Source organism: Myotis lucifugus, unplaced genomic scaffold, assembly GCF_000147115.1.
Source record: "Myotis lucifugus unplaced genomic scaffold, Myoluc2.0 scaffold_54, whole genome shotgun sequence".
NCBI classification, from domain to species: domain Eukaryota; kingdom Metazoa; phylum Chordata; class Mammalia; order Chiroptera; family Vespertilionidae; genus Myotis; species Myotis lucifugus.
Window position 1 is genome coordinate 6289392 of NW_005871102.1, and position 12779 is coordinate 6302170.

The window sequence follows — 12779 nt, forward strand, 5'->3', positions numbered from 1 at the left end:
TATATATATTTAAGATGCTCACCGCCAAATGGAGGGGACAGATTAAAGGGGGACATATATCCTCACTTCACCATGCCAGGCAGAGTTGTAAAAAGCACTATTGGGGCAGAGGATGAGAAAAACTAGTTTTGCTTAGCAAGTATATACAGGAACCTCTCGGGGGAGTAGGCAAGTGAACCAACCAATCCTTGTTAGGTAGGCAGGATTTCTAGGCACCTGACAGCATGTTTAGTTTATATTCCAGACTGGGGAAATTCAGTTCCCTTCTTCCCTCTCCAGAAAAGATTACTTATTTCTCAGAAACGAGGATAAAGGAAACTCCTTCAGATTCCTCTTCCACTTACTCATCAGTGGCTAATCGAATACACATTCTGAGAGCCACAGAGACAAACACATACCCTTGGATGCAGAAATTAATCAATACTTGGATAAAAATTCAAGTCACATAAAAAATGTTTCAACTTCATAGAGTTCATTTTGAGACATTCAATGGAAAACAAGGCATTGTATCACAAAATAAATACACACAATATGACTTATCAGAGGTAAAAAAATAAATAGTACTTAAGATATATCACGGCTAAGAAATATCAACCAAGGTCACTAGCTGGAAAGAGGAATTAGCAAAATTCATTCGTTTTCTGCTTCTATTACCATTCTCAAACCTGTTTAGTTCATTAGAATTTCTTAAACAAACAAGCAATTGGCTTTGGAATGGTAAATGAAACAGAAGCATAATTCAGTATAATTGTTCTTCTTGTTTGGATATTAGCTAGTAGACCATGAGATGTTTCTATGTTTTCTATTTGCTATCTTATCTCTTTTTCCTTTTTTTTGCTCAAAGGCAGAAGCAATAATTCTTAAGGTGGGCAGATTGCTCCCCAGGGGACACTTGGCAATGCGTGGAGACATTGCTGATTATCAGAATGAAAGTGGAAGTGGGGAGGGCTACTGGCATCTAGTGAGTAGAGACCAGGGATGATGCTACATATCCTACAATGCACAGTACAGCCCCTCAAGCAAAAAGGTATCCAGCCCAATATGGATATACATAGCTGAGACTGAGTGAGAAACACTGTCAATATAGCTGAGACTGAGAAACACTGAATGGAATTCTGGGTAAGCTGAGAAAGGTCTTGCAAAGAAAACAGAAAATACAGGATTCAGGAAATTGATTGCTTTCTTAATCATGAAAATGTGAGAAGAACATTATTAATAAAGGCAGGTACTTAAAGTTAAAGCTCCTACAGCAACTTGAGAAGAGCTGCCCTCTCCATGTTACTGCTCAGGTCCTGCAGTGATTGTATTTTATGAACTCCAAATTGAAACTATGGTCTGATAAAGGATTTCCTTCTTTAATTAGTGAATTTATTTTTATAAAGTTTTTAAATAGTAAAAATAGTATACCACTTACATGTATAAGTATGTATGTGTGTATCTATACCTATATTTTAATCTATATATATACTAATATATATATACATATATATATATACATATATACTAATATATAGCAATTCCTTTTTATTAACATAATTAGGCTATGTAAACAACTTAAATATCCATCAGTGGAGGAATGTTATAATGAGTTATGGTATATATTTTTATATCAGTTCCTATATCCATTAAAAATAATAAATATTTTTCAAGCATGCAAAAGACGTGTATGGAAACATGCTGGCAGGGATTTGCTTTAAAGTACTTTTCCATAATAGAGTCAAAAGTAATCACTGGGAAGCACTCTGTTCTCATATGCAAATACCTTCAAGATATAATGTGAATTAAAAGAAGTGGGGAACAGTGGGGGAGGGGCCACATAGTGGAAGACCACACGAATTTTTACATATGCAAGCACTTGAATAAAGAAATCATTGAGTGATACTCAGAAATTCATTAAAGTGGTTCCTTGGGAGCATTAATAGAGGTGTCAGGAGCTAAAAGGATGAAGGAAAAGGATGAGAGCAAGACTTCTCAGTGTGTACTTTTGAAGTTTTAAGCCATGTGAATGTTTCAGATATTCAAAATCTTAACACAAAATAAAAGTTCATCAGATAGAAAACTAATCTGTCCTAAAAATTTTAGAACATATTGTTGCCATACTTACATTCCAACCTTGAAAAAAACTCATATTACGTCACAAAGATTATCTTATTTATCTTCACAAACACCCTCAAAAATTTTTAATGGGCACAGTGGGGGAGGAAGCAGGAATTTTGAATCTGATGCAGGCTGGGCACATCTTGTGAACAGGAATTAGGTTTGTTCTCCCTGGCTCTTAGGGGTAGAAAAGGATCAAAGTGTAACAGTAGAGAGAGAACCTAATTAGACTCAACAGAAAGAATTTTCTAACACAGAAAACAGTCTATGGAGGCCTCAGGATATAGCAAATTCCCTGTGTAAATCTTGGTGGAGTGTGCACCTTCACATTTTTCTAGCTTAGACTGGACTAGGCTCAAAGGTAGATCTGAATTAAAGATTAAAAACAAACAAAAACAAAACAAAACAAAACAAAAAATCCCCCCCACACCACATTCTTAGATACAGCTATCTATGAGGGGGAGTAGAGGGCTACTTGGCAATATTTTTATTTTATTTATTTATTTTTTTTTTTTTTTAAACACAATATTATTATTTTTTTTTTTATTTTTCGCTTAAAGTATTACAAAGGGTATTACATAAGTGTCCTTTTTTTCCCCCCCGCCCTTGACAAACCCCTACCCTCCCTTACCCCCCAGTGTCTTATGTCCATTAGTTATGCTTATATGCATGCATGCAATATTTTTAAAGATTTAAAATGCTCGCGTGCTAAAACCCAGAAACTGCACTTTATGGTAACTACGCGCACAAAAGAGGCATCTGTATAAGAACAACCACTGCATCACTGTTTTGCAACAGCCTAAACTGGAAATGACCTATGTGTTGATGAATAGAGGATTATCTAAATAAATATATAAATCCATATTAGGAAATACCAGAAAGCAAGTTGGAAAAAGGAAATAAAGGACAACTTGGGAAAGCTACGTTTAATCAAAGAATAGGTTGCCAAGATATGTCATTGAGTTGTGGGGGGTGAAAGAAAGTTGAAAGATGATCCATACAATATAATACAAGTGTAATTTTTTACAAGCAAGTGTAATTTTTAAAACTTCATTATTTTCAATGAGTTCATATATGAACTGTACAGAAAAAGGCTTGAAGGAAAAACAAAAGTGATGGGAAAAAGCGATGGTGAAGGAATGGGGTTGTCAAAGGGGCCTTTACACCTTCTCTGTAATGTTTTAAATTTTTGCAAGGCAAGTGAATTTATGGATCACTTGTTTAGTTAAAATGGTTGCTTTTATACTTAAAGCAGTGGAGAAGGCAGCATCTTTGCTCAGCGGGCTCACAGTCTTTTAAATGATGTGTTAGAATGTATTTTAGTATGATCTGTATAACAATCAAATAGTAACAGCGAACACTTATTGAGTTCTTATTATGTACCATGGACCATATGTTTATTAAATCATTTAATCGTGACCACAGCCCTGGAAGTAGAGACAATTACTATCCCTACTTTATAGGTGTGAAAACAGGCCCGGAGTGACTGGACCAAACCCAGAAAGCTAGTGAATTTGGAACAGAGATTTGAACACATATTTCTGACTCTGGAGTCTAGACTTAACTACTCTGCTGTACTGTCCAAGTATAGAGAGAGCATAGACGATCTACAGTGGTAGAGTTGGGATTTGGAAATGTGAACTTGGTAGGAGGGTACTATGGGAGGAGTCCCAATTATGGCAGACAGGGCTACTTACCTACAATATATCTATATCGCCTTCTTTTTCCACTAAGAGAACCCTGACTTGCCCTAGCTCAGTGGTTGGCAAACTCATTAGTCAACAGAGCCAAATATCAACAGTACTTCTTCAAAATAGACTCGCCCAGGCCGAAAACCGACTTCTGCACATGGGCCATGAAAGTTTCAATTGTACTGTACCTGCGCACCCGCACGTGGCATTTTGTGGAAGAGCCACACTCAAGGGGCCAAAGAGCCGAATGTGGCTCTCGAGCCACAGTTGCCAACCACTGCCCTAGCTGGTTTGGCTCAGTGGATTGGCCTACAGACTGAAGAGGCCCGGGTTCAATACTGGTCAAGGGCATATACCTCGGTTGCATGAGGGAGGCAACCAATCAATGTGTCTCTCTCACATCAGTGTTTCTCTCTGTTGCTCCCTCTACCTCCCACTCCCTGTAAAAATCAATGGGAAAAATATCTTCGGGTGAGGATTAAAAAGAGAGAGAGAGAGAGAACCCTGACTTGATGTTGGGTGTTAAAGTCCCTCAGTTAAAATTCTCACAGCTTCCTTTGCATATAGAGACAGCCAGGTGGCATGGTGCTGGCCAATGAGATGCTAGCAGAGGATGTTTGCAGGAAAGCTTGCTAAAGGAGACATCACAGCTGGATCACTTTGGCCTTTTGCCCTTCACCATTCATCCCTTTTTCTTGCCTAGAACACAGATATAATGCTGGGAGATGCCATCTTTAGGCCACGAGAAGAGCCACTTACTAAAGATGAAACACAAGCTTTTAAGGTGTTTGGTACACCCTGACACTGCTGTGTAGCCCTGGTGGCTACCTCTGATTTCTTATGTGAGAAAAACAAACCTCTTTGCGGTGAAGCCCACAGTCACATCCATGCTGACAAAGGCAGTTTAACGAGCACCGTGGGGTCTTGAGAGGCTCATCCTTGGGAAAGAACAGAGATGCCTGAAAGGTCTTTTAGCCTATCCTGGCTTTGAAAATGTAAAAGAATTGCTGCTCTACTCCAAGTTCCCCTGGGACCACCAGGCCAAGGGCATGTATCAGCCTACACCTGGCCATCAGACAGTGCCCTCAAAGACACAGAGAAACGCGGAGGGGAGCCAGGAAGTCCACGGAGCTTAAAATCTCCCTTAAGCAAAAACACAGGGCAGGGTTGAGTATCTGCAATTTGATTCCAGTGCTGGGGGGTATAGATCCCATTCTACTTATAGCAGCAGCAAGTGCAAGTGCAGCAGGGGGAGGAGTGGGGCTCTGGCAGCTGTGTTTTGAACCTGCCTGGGCAGCTCCCTAAACATTTGTTTCAAAAACAGGCAAGAGAAGGGTATATTCTGGGGGGTGGAAAGGAGTTTAGGAGAAGGGGAAAGAATGGTACACACTCTGGAAATGGACTACTGATGTCTCAACTCTCTGCAGGTGATATTTCCCAAGCCAATCTTGGACTTGCCAGATGGGCCAAATCTCTCCTAATGAGACTCCCCGAGCCTGATCACTCCTTACGCCTGGGGTTGGCCAAAGGTCAGCTAGACTAGACTGGAGTTAGAGGCTGTTTCAAAGTCAAAAGGAGACTGAAGAAGATACAAGAGTGGCAGCCACTGACACCAAAGGGGAGGATGGAGCATTGTGAGAAAGACTTAACTGGGTGGAGCTCCTCAGAGAGGCCAGGGAGAACTGGGAGGTGGCCAGGTGGCCCTGAAATGTAGGTAGCTGGGGTGGACCATCCTTTCCTAAAGTCTGGCAGTGAAAGGAAGGAACAAATAAGGTGGCAACTTAACAATATTGTGGAGGAAAGGTGGAAGGTGGGTCTGTCTAGGCCAGTGGTTCTCAACCTTCCTAATGCTGCGACCCTTTAATACAGTTCCTCATGTTGTGGCGACCCCCAACCATAAAATTATTTTCGTTGCTACTTCATAACTGTAATTTTGCTACTGTTATGAATCGTAATGTAAATATCTGATATGCAGGATGTATTTTCATTGTGACAAATTGAACATAATTAAAGCATAGTGATTAATCACAAAAACAATATGTAATTATATATGTGTTTTCCGATGGTCTTAGGCGACCCCTGTGAAAGGATCATTCGACCCCCAAAAGGGTCGCGACCCACAGGTTGAGAACCGCTGGTCTAGGCAAAAGAAGTAGAAAGTAGCTGTAGGACTGAAGGAGCAAACTAGGTGGGAATTTTAGATTGTGACAGGTTGCAGTCATGTCCCTCTGCCAGACCATTTCCCAGGGTGCCTGCTGTCCCTGTTTTGCTGTTAGGATCCCTCCATCTTTTTTGCTGTTCGGATCTTTCAGAGAATTTGAACTTCAACTAGACAATCTTAAAAATCAAAACATTTGTAATGTCCAAAGGCATAAAGTTAAACGGTAGGAACTGAGTGACAAGGGATCATTTAAATGACACTACATAGAGCCAGCTCTTGACAGAAACTTGAGAGTATTTTCCAATAATTAAGTAGAGGTCAAAAATCTAGAACTTGGAAATGAGAAAGAAATGTGGGTTACCTATTCCAAACCTTGTACTTTAGAAATGAGAAAGCTAAAGGTCAGAGAGGGGCAGTGAGTTGCTCAAGTCACCCAGCTAGTTTGGGGATCATAAAAGCAAATGCAGAGGGCATATACCAGGAACTTCACATTCACATGCCTTAATTCAATTTTCACATCAACCCTACAAGGTAGATAATCTAACAGGCAAAGCCACTGACTTGAGGCCACACAGAAACAGTAAAAGGCCAGAGCTTGGATCTGAACCCACATAATCTGGCTCCAGAGAGTCTGCTTTTAACCACTACTCTTCATTCCCTTGGTCCACTCAGCAGCTTTTTCTCAACTCTCCCAAGCTACCTCCCCTGCCTGCCACCTCCCTTCAATGTCAACAGAATGTCCTCACCTCACTCCTGCTCTGATGGAGGCAGGCAAGAAGGATGGTTCTTTAGTGTAAAAAAAAAAAAATAGCAGAAGAAGAATAAAGGGGAGATGCCCGCCCTGGAGGACAGGAAGGGGCGGAGGAGGTAGCTCAAGAGGGTTGGGGCCTACAGCCTCTGCTGTGTTCCAGGAGGGACTGGCCTTGTCTTCCTGTCTGGTAGTTTGGAGCAGGAAGTTACAATGAATGTGGAATTCATGGAGACTTGGTGAGGTGGGGGTGATAAGCCCCAGGAAATGGTATGAAAACTTATGTTCATAAGCATTTTTCACATCCCACTTCCTCCGATTCTAGCTGATCTAGAATGAACCAGACTCTTGCTGTTGCCCTCTCCCACACCTCCTGGGATCCCAGGAAAGATAGCCAGGATGGAGGCAAGAGCTAGGGGGCTGCAGTTGGGAGACAGGGGTCCAAATGCTGGCTCTGCCTCTTAACTTGCTGTGTGCACTTAAGCAAAATAAGAATTGCCTTCCTCTTCTTCTTATCACAAGGAAGTAGGAGACATAGATGGCATATTATAAACATGATGGAATGCAAAAACACAAAACACAACATCCAAACAAAAAACTGAAAGCACAGCAACATAGTATGGGTTGTTTACTCTTGTGATCACGTAGCTCATGGGAGCTGCAGCTGGTTGCTGCTACCCAGCATTAAGAGACAGGATGGGCCCTGGCTGGCGTGGCTCAGTGGATAGAGCGTCAGCCTGCAGACTGAGGGGTCCCGGGTTTGATTCCGGCTAAGGGCACATGTCTGGGTTTCGGGCTCCATCCCCAGTGCGGGGTGTGCAGGAGGCAGCCAATCAATGATTCTCTCTCATCATTGATGTTTCTATCTCTCTCTCCTTCTCCCTTCCTCTCTGAAATCAATAAAGAAATATATTTTTTAAAAAAGAGAGAGACAGGATGGTATTGATTATCATTAGCCCAGGAAAAGATCACAATTCAAAATTCAAAGTACAGGTTCTAATGAACACACATCGCTTTGCAACATCATAAAGTTGAAAAATGGTAAGTCAGTGACATACAGGTACATTGTTAGTATCGTCATCTGTTAAGGGACAGTAACCTACCTCTCATGTCGGAGTCATGAGAATCAAATGAAAACTAGCTGTGATTGAGTGCACGCAGCTGGAGCTTGGCGTGTAGCTGGCAGGCCCTCAGACTGTTGATCACATCTGAATTTGGGGAGACAAATTCAGGGAATACCTGAGCAATGGCAAGACTCTGAGATAGAGGGTCTTAGTGGCAGCAGCTGGTTGAAAGAGAGGCCTGGGCTATTTGAGTTGAAGCTATATTTCCATAGCAAGCACACCGTTGTTTTTCACTTTGAAATTTGTTTTTACTTAAAAATCCTATTTTGTCATAACATAAACCTCCTTGTTGAGAAATTAATTTTAAATGTTTTCATTATAAAATGCATTCTCATTATTAAACATTTATAAATGTTATGAAAATCAACCATAATTCCCTCATTTTAACATTTACTATATTTCACTGCTTCCAGTGCATGTTTTTCTTTGTTTTGACTCTGATAAGATGTTGATAAAAACTAATTAGGTTTTGTTTGCTCATGGGAAAAATTGTAAATATAAGTCATATAAATAGATAGAAATATATAGAGAGAGAGACTTTTATTTTAGGGAATTGACTCACATGATTGTGGAAGCTGGGTGAGCCCAGAATCTGATGGGTTAGGCCAGCAGCTGGAGATTCAGGGAAGAACTGCAAGTTGAGTCTTGTTCAAGGGACGTCAATCTGTTTCATTAAGGCCTTCAACAGATTGGATGAAGCCAACCTCCATTATTAAGGGTAAATTGCTTTACTCCAAGTCCACCAATGTAAATGTTAATCGCATCCAAAAACATCTTCACAGGATCATCCAGAATAATGTTTGATCAAGTGCCTGGGCACCATGGCCCAGCCTAGTTGATACATAAAATTAACACTTTGTAGAAACCTTTTAGAAATGAAAACTATGAGGCTCAAAGGAACTCTGTACTATATAAGTCGTTTCCTACATATTAGCAGCATTCGTGGAAACTATTTCAGGTGTTCATCCTTGAGCAAGTTCAGCTTAACTCCAGGAGTTTTCTAGTAGGCTGTAGCAGTGTGTGTGGAAAGGGTTTACTCTCTGGAGTTAGCAAGCACACTGCTTTTCCTTAGATTATATGATGGGGTTGGGGGCAAGTAGAGTTGATGGAGATTGTGGTGAGGGGTTAAATCACATGACTTCCTTTGGTGGGGTCACTTGGCTTGAAGGAAACAGGAGGGACAATGACAGTCTGACTGTGCCTCCTAAGGAGATAATGGAATGTTCTCGTGTTTCTCTACACCACGACCTCTGGAAAGCATGCCAGCCCAATCCTGATGCTCTGACAAAGTTCCATCATCCCAGAAGGGGGCTTGAGGTGTCCAAGGCAATAAAGGAAATTAAAACTCCGGCAACAGTGGAGAAAGACTTCAGGCCAAAGAGAGGATGGAAGTTGGAGCCATGAGCTCTGCTATTTCTATCTTCTCTGGGATTACAGCCAGGATGGCAGGCATCTCTATCAAGAAAAATTTGCAGAGCATAAGAGCCAGTAGGTCACATGGATCTGACGAAGGCACAGCCCCACCCCTGCCCCACCTCCCAACACATGTCATCAGCAACCTTAGTCATCCCCATCCCCTAAGATAGAGGTAGCCTTAGCAGGAAAGGTCAGTTGACTTAAATAGCTGTGGCACGCACAGCAACTTTCCTGGCCTGAGAAAGAAAACCCAAGCCATGAAGGATGACGTGCAGCTATTGCTACCTATGGTCGGGCGACAAAAAGGGAGACTAACAAGCATTTGTTAGACATCTTCTGTGCTCCCTACTCATGTGCTTTTGCACGTCCACATAGTGGCCTTACTTAGTCCTGAGGGCTGAACATCATTATAATCATGTTATAGGTGAAGAAAAAACTCAGCAAGATTAAGTGACTTGCCCAAAGGTAATGGTATTAGACATTTCTCCTTCCCTGACTCAGTGCTATCATAGATGTAGTGCTATGGTGCTAAAAAGTGTAGATGTTTGTTCTTTTAGAAATATCATAAATGCATGATTTAAAAAACAAACAAACAATAAACTGTAGATAAAAACAGTCACAATGTCTCCTAGTCTTGTCTCGAGCAAGTCACGACCATCAGTACTTGTAAACCTTTCCAAGAATAGTCTATGAATACAACCAGATAAGAATGTGTGTCTCTGAGTGTGTGTTCTTACACACACACACACACACACACACACACACAGTAAAATACAATATGCTCTTTTGCACCTTGCTTTTTTAACTTAACAATACAACTCCAATTTCTCTATCAGTACACATAGATCTTCATTATTGTTAGCAGCTGCATAATTCATATGAATAAGCCATATTTATGTAAACCACTGGTTCCATTAGTTTGCTAATATAAACAATGAGGCAATGATCTTTCCTGTACATGTTTTTATGCACATATGCAAGCATATCCATTCCTAGAAGAAGACTTGCTGGGTCAAAGGGATATGTGCTTGGCAAATAATGATCTGCAAATTGCCCTCCCAGGAGGATTCCCAATTTTCACTTCCTCTAACATTACCTGAGAGACTGCCAGTGATTTCAACCTGCCAGAAAGGTTCGGAACATCTTTCTCTGCTGTGTCTGACTGAACCAGTGCCCAGACCCAGGACTTCTGTTTTTAAGTCTAGTGTTTATTTTCCCTTTTATGCAAAAGTTACCTTCCATATAGACATGGTCTAAAGGAGGTGGGAGAAAGTCAAATTTTAAATGAAATTTGAAAGGATAATGTCACCATCTTTATAGGTTAGCTCCTAGGAGTAAATCAAGCAATAAAAACTTATGAACAAATCACTAAACAACCTGAGGGCCAAAGGCCAGCCCCATTTCTGAGTCTCATTAAGTCCAACGCTTGCATGGAGCTACTTTAAAAAGTTACCTTGTCTCCATCGGACCTCCTGAATGCCCTCCCTGGGCCTCACTGGGCTTGTCTGGCTGGCAATAGTTCCCTGTGTAGATTCAGGAAGCTTTGCCTGTCTTCCCTAAAGTCTATTCTCCAAGGGTGAGGGGCCTTGGGTCCGTCCACTCAGCTAGTTTGCAAGATGAATGTGCTTAGAGCACTTCTTTGATTCATGCCATGAAAATGGGAGGGGAGCCCTAGCTGGTTTGGCTCAGTGGACAGAGCTACGGCCTGTGGACTGAAGGGTCCCAGGTTCGATTCTGCAATCCCCAGTAGGGGGCGTGCAGTAGGCAGCCAATCAATGATTATCTCTCATCATTGATGTTTCTCTCCCTCTCCCTTCCTCTCTGAAATCAACTATATATATATATATATAATGTTTTAGAAGCGATGGAACACAATCTGAAGCGATGGAACACAATCTGATTTACGTTTTTAAAAAACTACTTTCCTTGCTGCGGGGAATACATTATGTAGAGCTTAGAGTGGAAGGAGAACGACCATTTGCAAGGCTAAAGCAGAAGTGAGAGAGGATAGTGACTTGAAGTAGGAATGTGATGGTGGCGCCAGGAACACAGAACTCTCGGGTTGGCTTGGAATATTGGAGGACCATCTCTTCCATGGTTGTAATGTTTGAGTAGAAAGTGTGTGTGTGTGTGTGTGTGTGTGTGTGTGTGTGTTGGGGGGGGGGTGAAAGGTAGTTCTCAGTCTAGTGGCTCCCCACCAATGAAAAACAAATAGCATACAAATAAGTCCTCCGCCTTTTGAAAAGCAAACCTGACACGTCCAGGGAATACATTAGCAGCTGGGAGGCGTGCTCTTCAGGGCCAGTTCTAGAACGCATTTTTCTGAGGGACAACATACTTTGCCTCCATATTCCTTTCGTTGTTTGCACCTCTTTCCCCCCTGCCTTTCATCTAGAAGATGCCCTGGGCTGCCTTCTAGCTCCTACTAGATTAGAAGCTGCAAGTGGGAGGCCCGGGAAGCTGAGAACCATCATGGAAAACTCAAGCTGTTTGTTTTCCGGCTTAATCCGTCTGGTTATTTTAGCCCCGATGGCAGCTCCTTCAGAATGTGAGCCACTCATCGCCCTTCCATTTAAGTCTTTTCAGATCAGAAAGGGAAGCCATCTGGTTATGACACACTCCCTTCGAGACCTTCCTCCCTTTTCTCCCGGCCCGCCCCGCAGAGGGTCACGCCCCAATCCGTTTCAGTGAGAAATGCCCACTGGAAGATTCCACTTCGTAGAGAGAAAACCAAGGCGCCGAGAAGCTGCACTGAGCGAGGTAGGTAGAAATCACTTCCCTGAACAAGGAAGGAAAAAAGAGGCTTTTCTGGGGTGAAACATAGCTTGCCTGAGAGGGAGAAAACAAGCAGCTTCCCTGAGTGAGGAACAAAGAAAGCGCTTTTCTGAGGCAGAAACAGCCTCCCGGAGGCCAAGACGGCTCCCCGGAGGGAGAAATCTGAGGTGGAGGCAAAAGCGCAGGCAGCAAGAACACGGGTTCTAGAGTAAAGCTGAGGCCACGCCACAAAAAAGAAGATAAAACAAAAGAATGGCCTCTGTTACCCCTGTCACTCGTACAGAAAAGGGAGACCCTAGCAGGTGACACAGTTCGCGAACCAGGCTTACCCTAAACACCGAAAGCGAACTCTACTGAGACACACGTGACGGGACGCCGCCTCTTATAGAGGAAGTTCCCGCCCACCCAAGTTTCCAATTGGTCCAATTTTATGCAAATATAGTTTCAAAATTGGTCCCAGTTCTGATTGGTCAGAATCATGCCATTCTGGTTGGTTGTTATTGAGTAGCTCTGATTGGTCGGTTTCGATGCAAATGAGGATCTAGCTGTGCAGTTCTGATTGGATGGGGCAGGTCTCAGCCCATTGGTCAAAAGGCAAAACCAGGGCTTCCCTGCCCGTGGTTGACTCAGAGTAGCCGGGCACAGTGGGGAGGCCCTGTGTGTGTGTGTGTGTGTGTGTGTGTGTGTGTGTGTGTGTAGGCCGTGTGTGTGTGTGTGTGTGTGTGTGTGTGTGAGAGTGTGTGTGTGTGTGTGTGTGTGTGTGTGTG

General features: G+C 42.4%; 1 long non-coding RNA gene across 4 annotated transcripts in view; it reads right to left on the minus strand.

The window, feature by feature from the left end:
- Positions 1-12779, minus strand: part of LOC106697213 — a 130307-nt gene that overhangs the window by 113748 nt on the left and 3780 nt on the right. For 2 of the 4 annotated variants that reach the window (XR_002829343.1, XR_002829341.1), the window contains exon 2: positions 8384-9276. This is a non-coding gene — a long non-coding RNA (uncharacterized LOC106697213). Of the gene's footprint in view, positions 1-7800; positions 7906-8339; positions 9277-12779 lie in introns of those variants that run through there. The other 2 variants (XR_002829340.1, XR_002829342.1) reach the window with 2 other exon arrangements.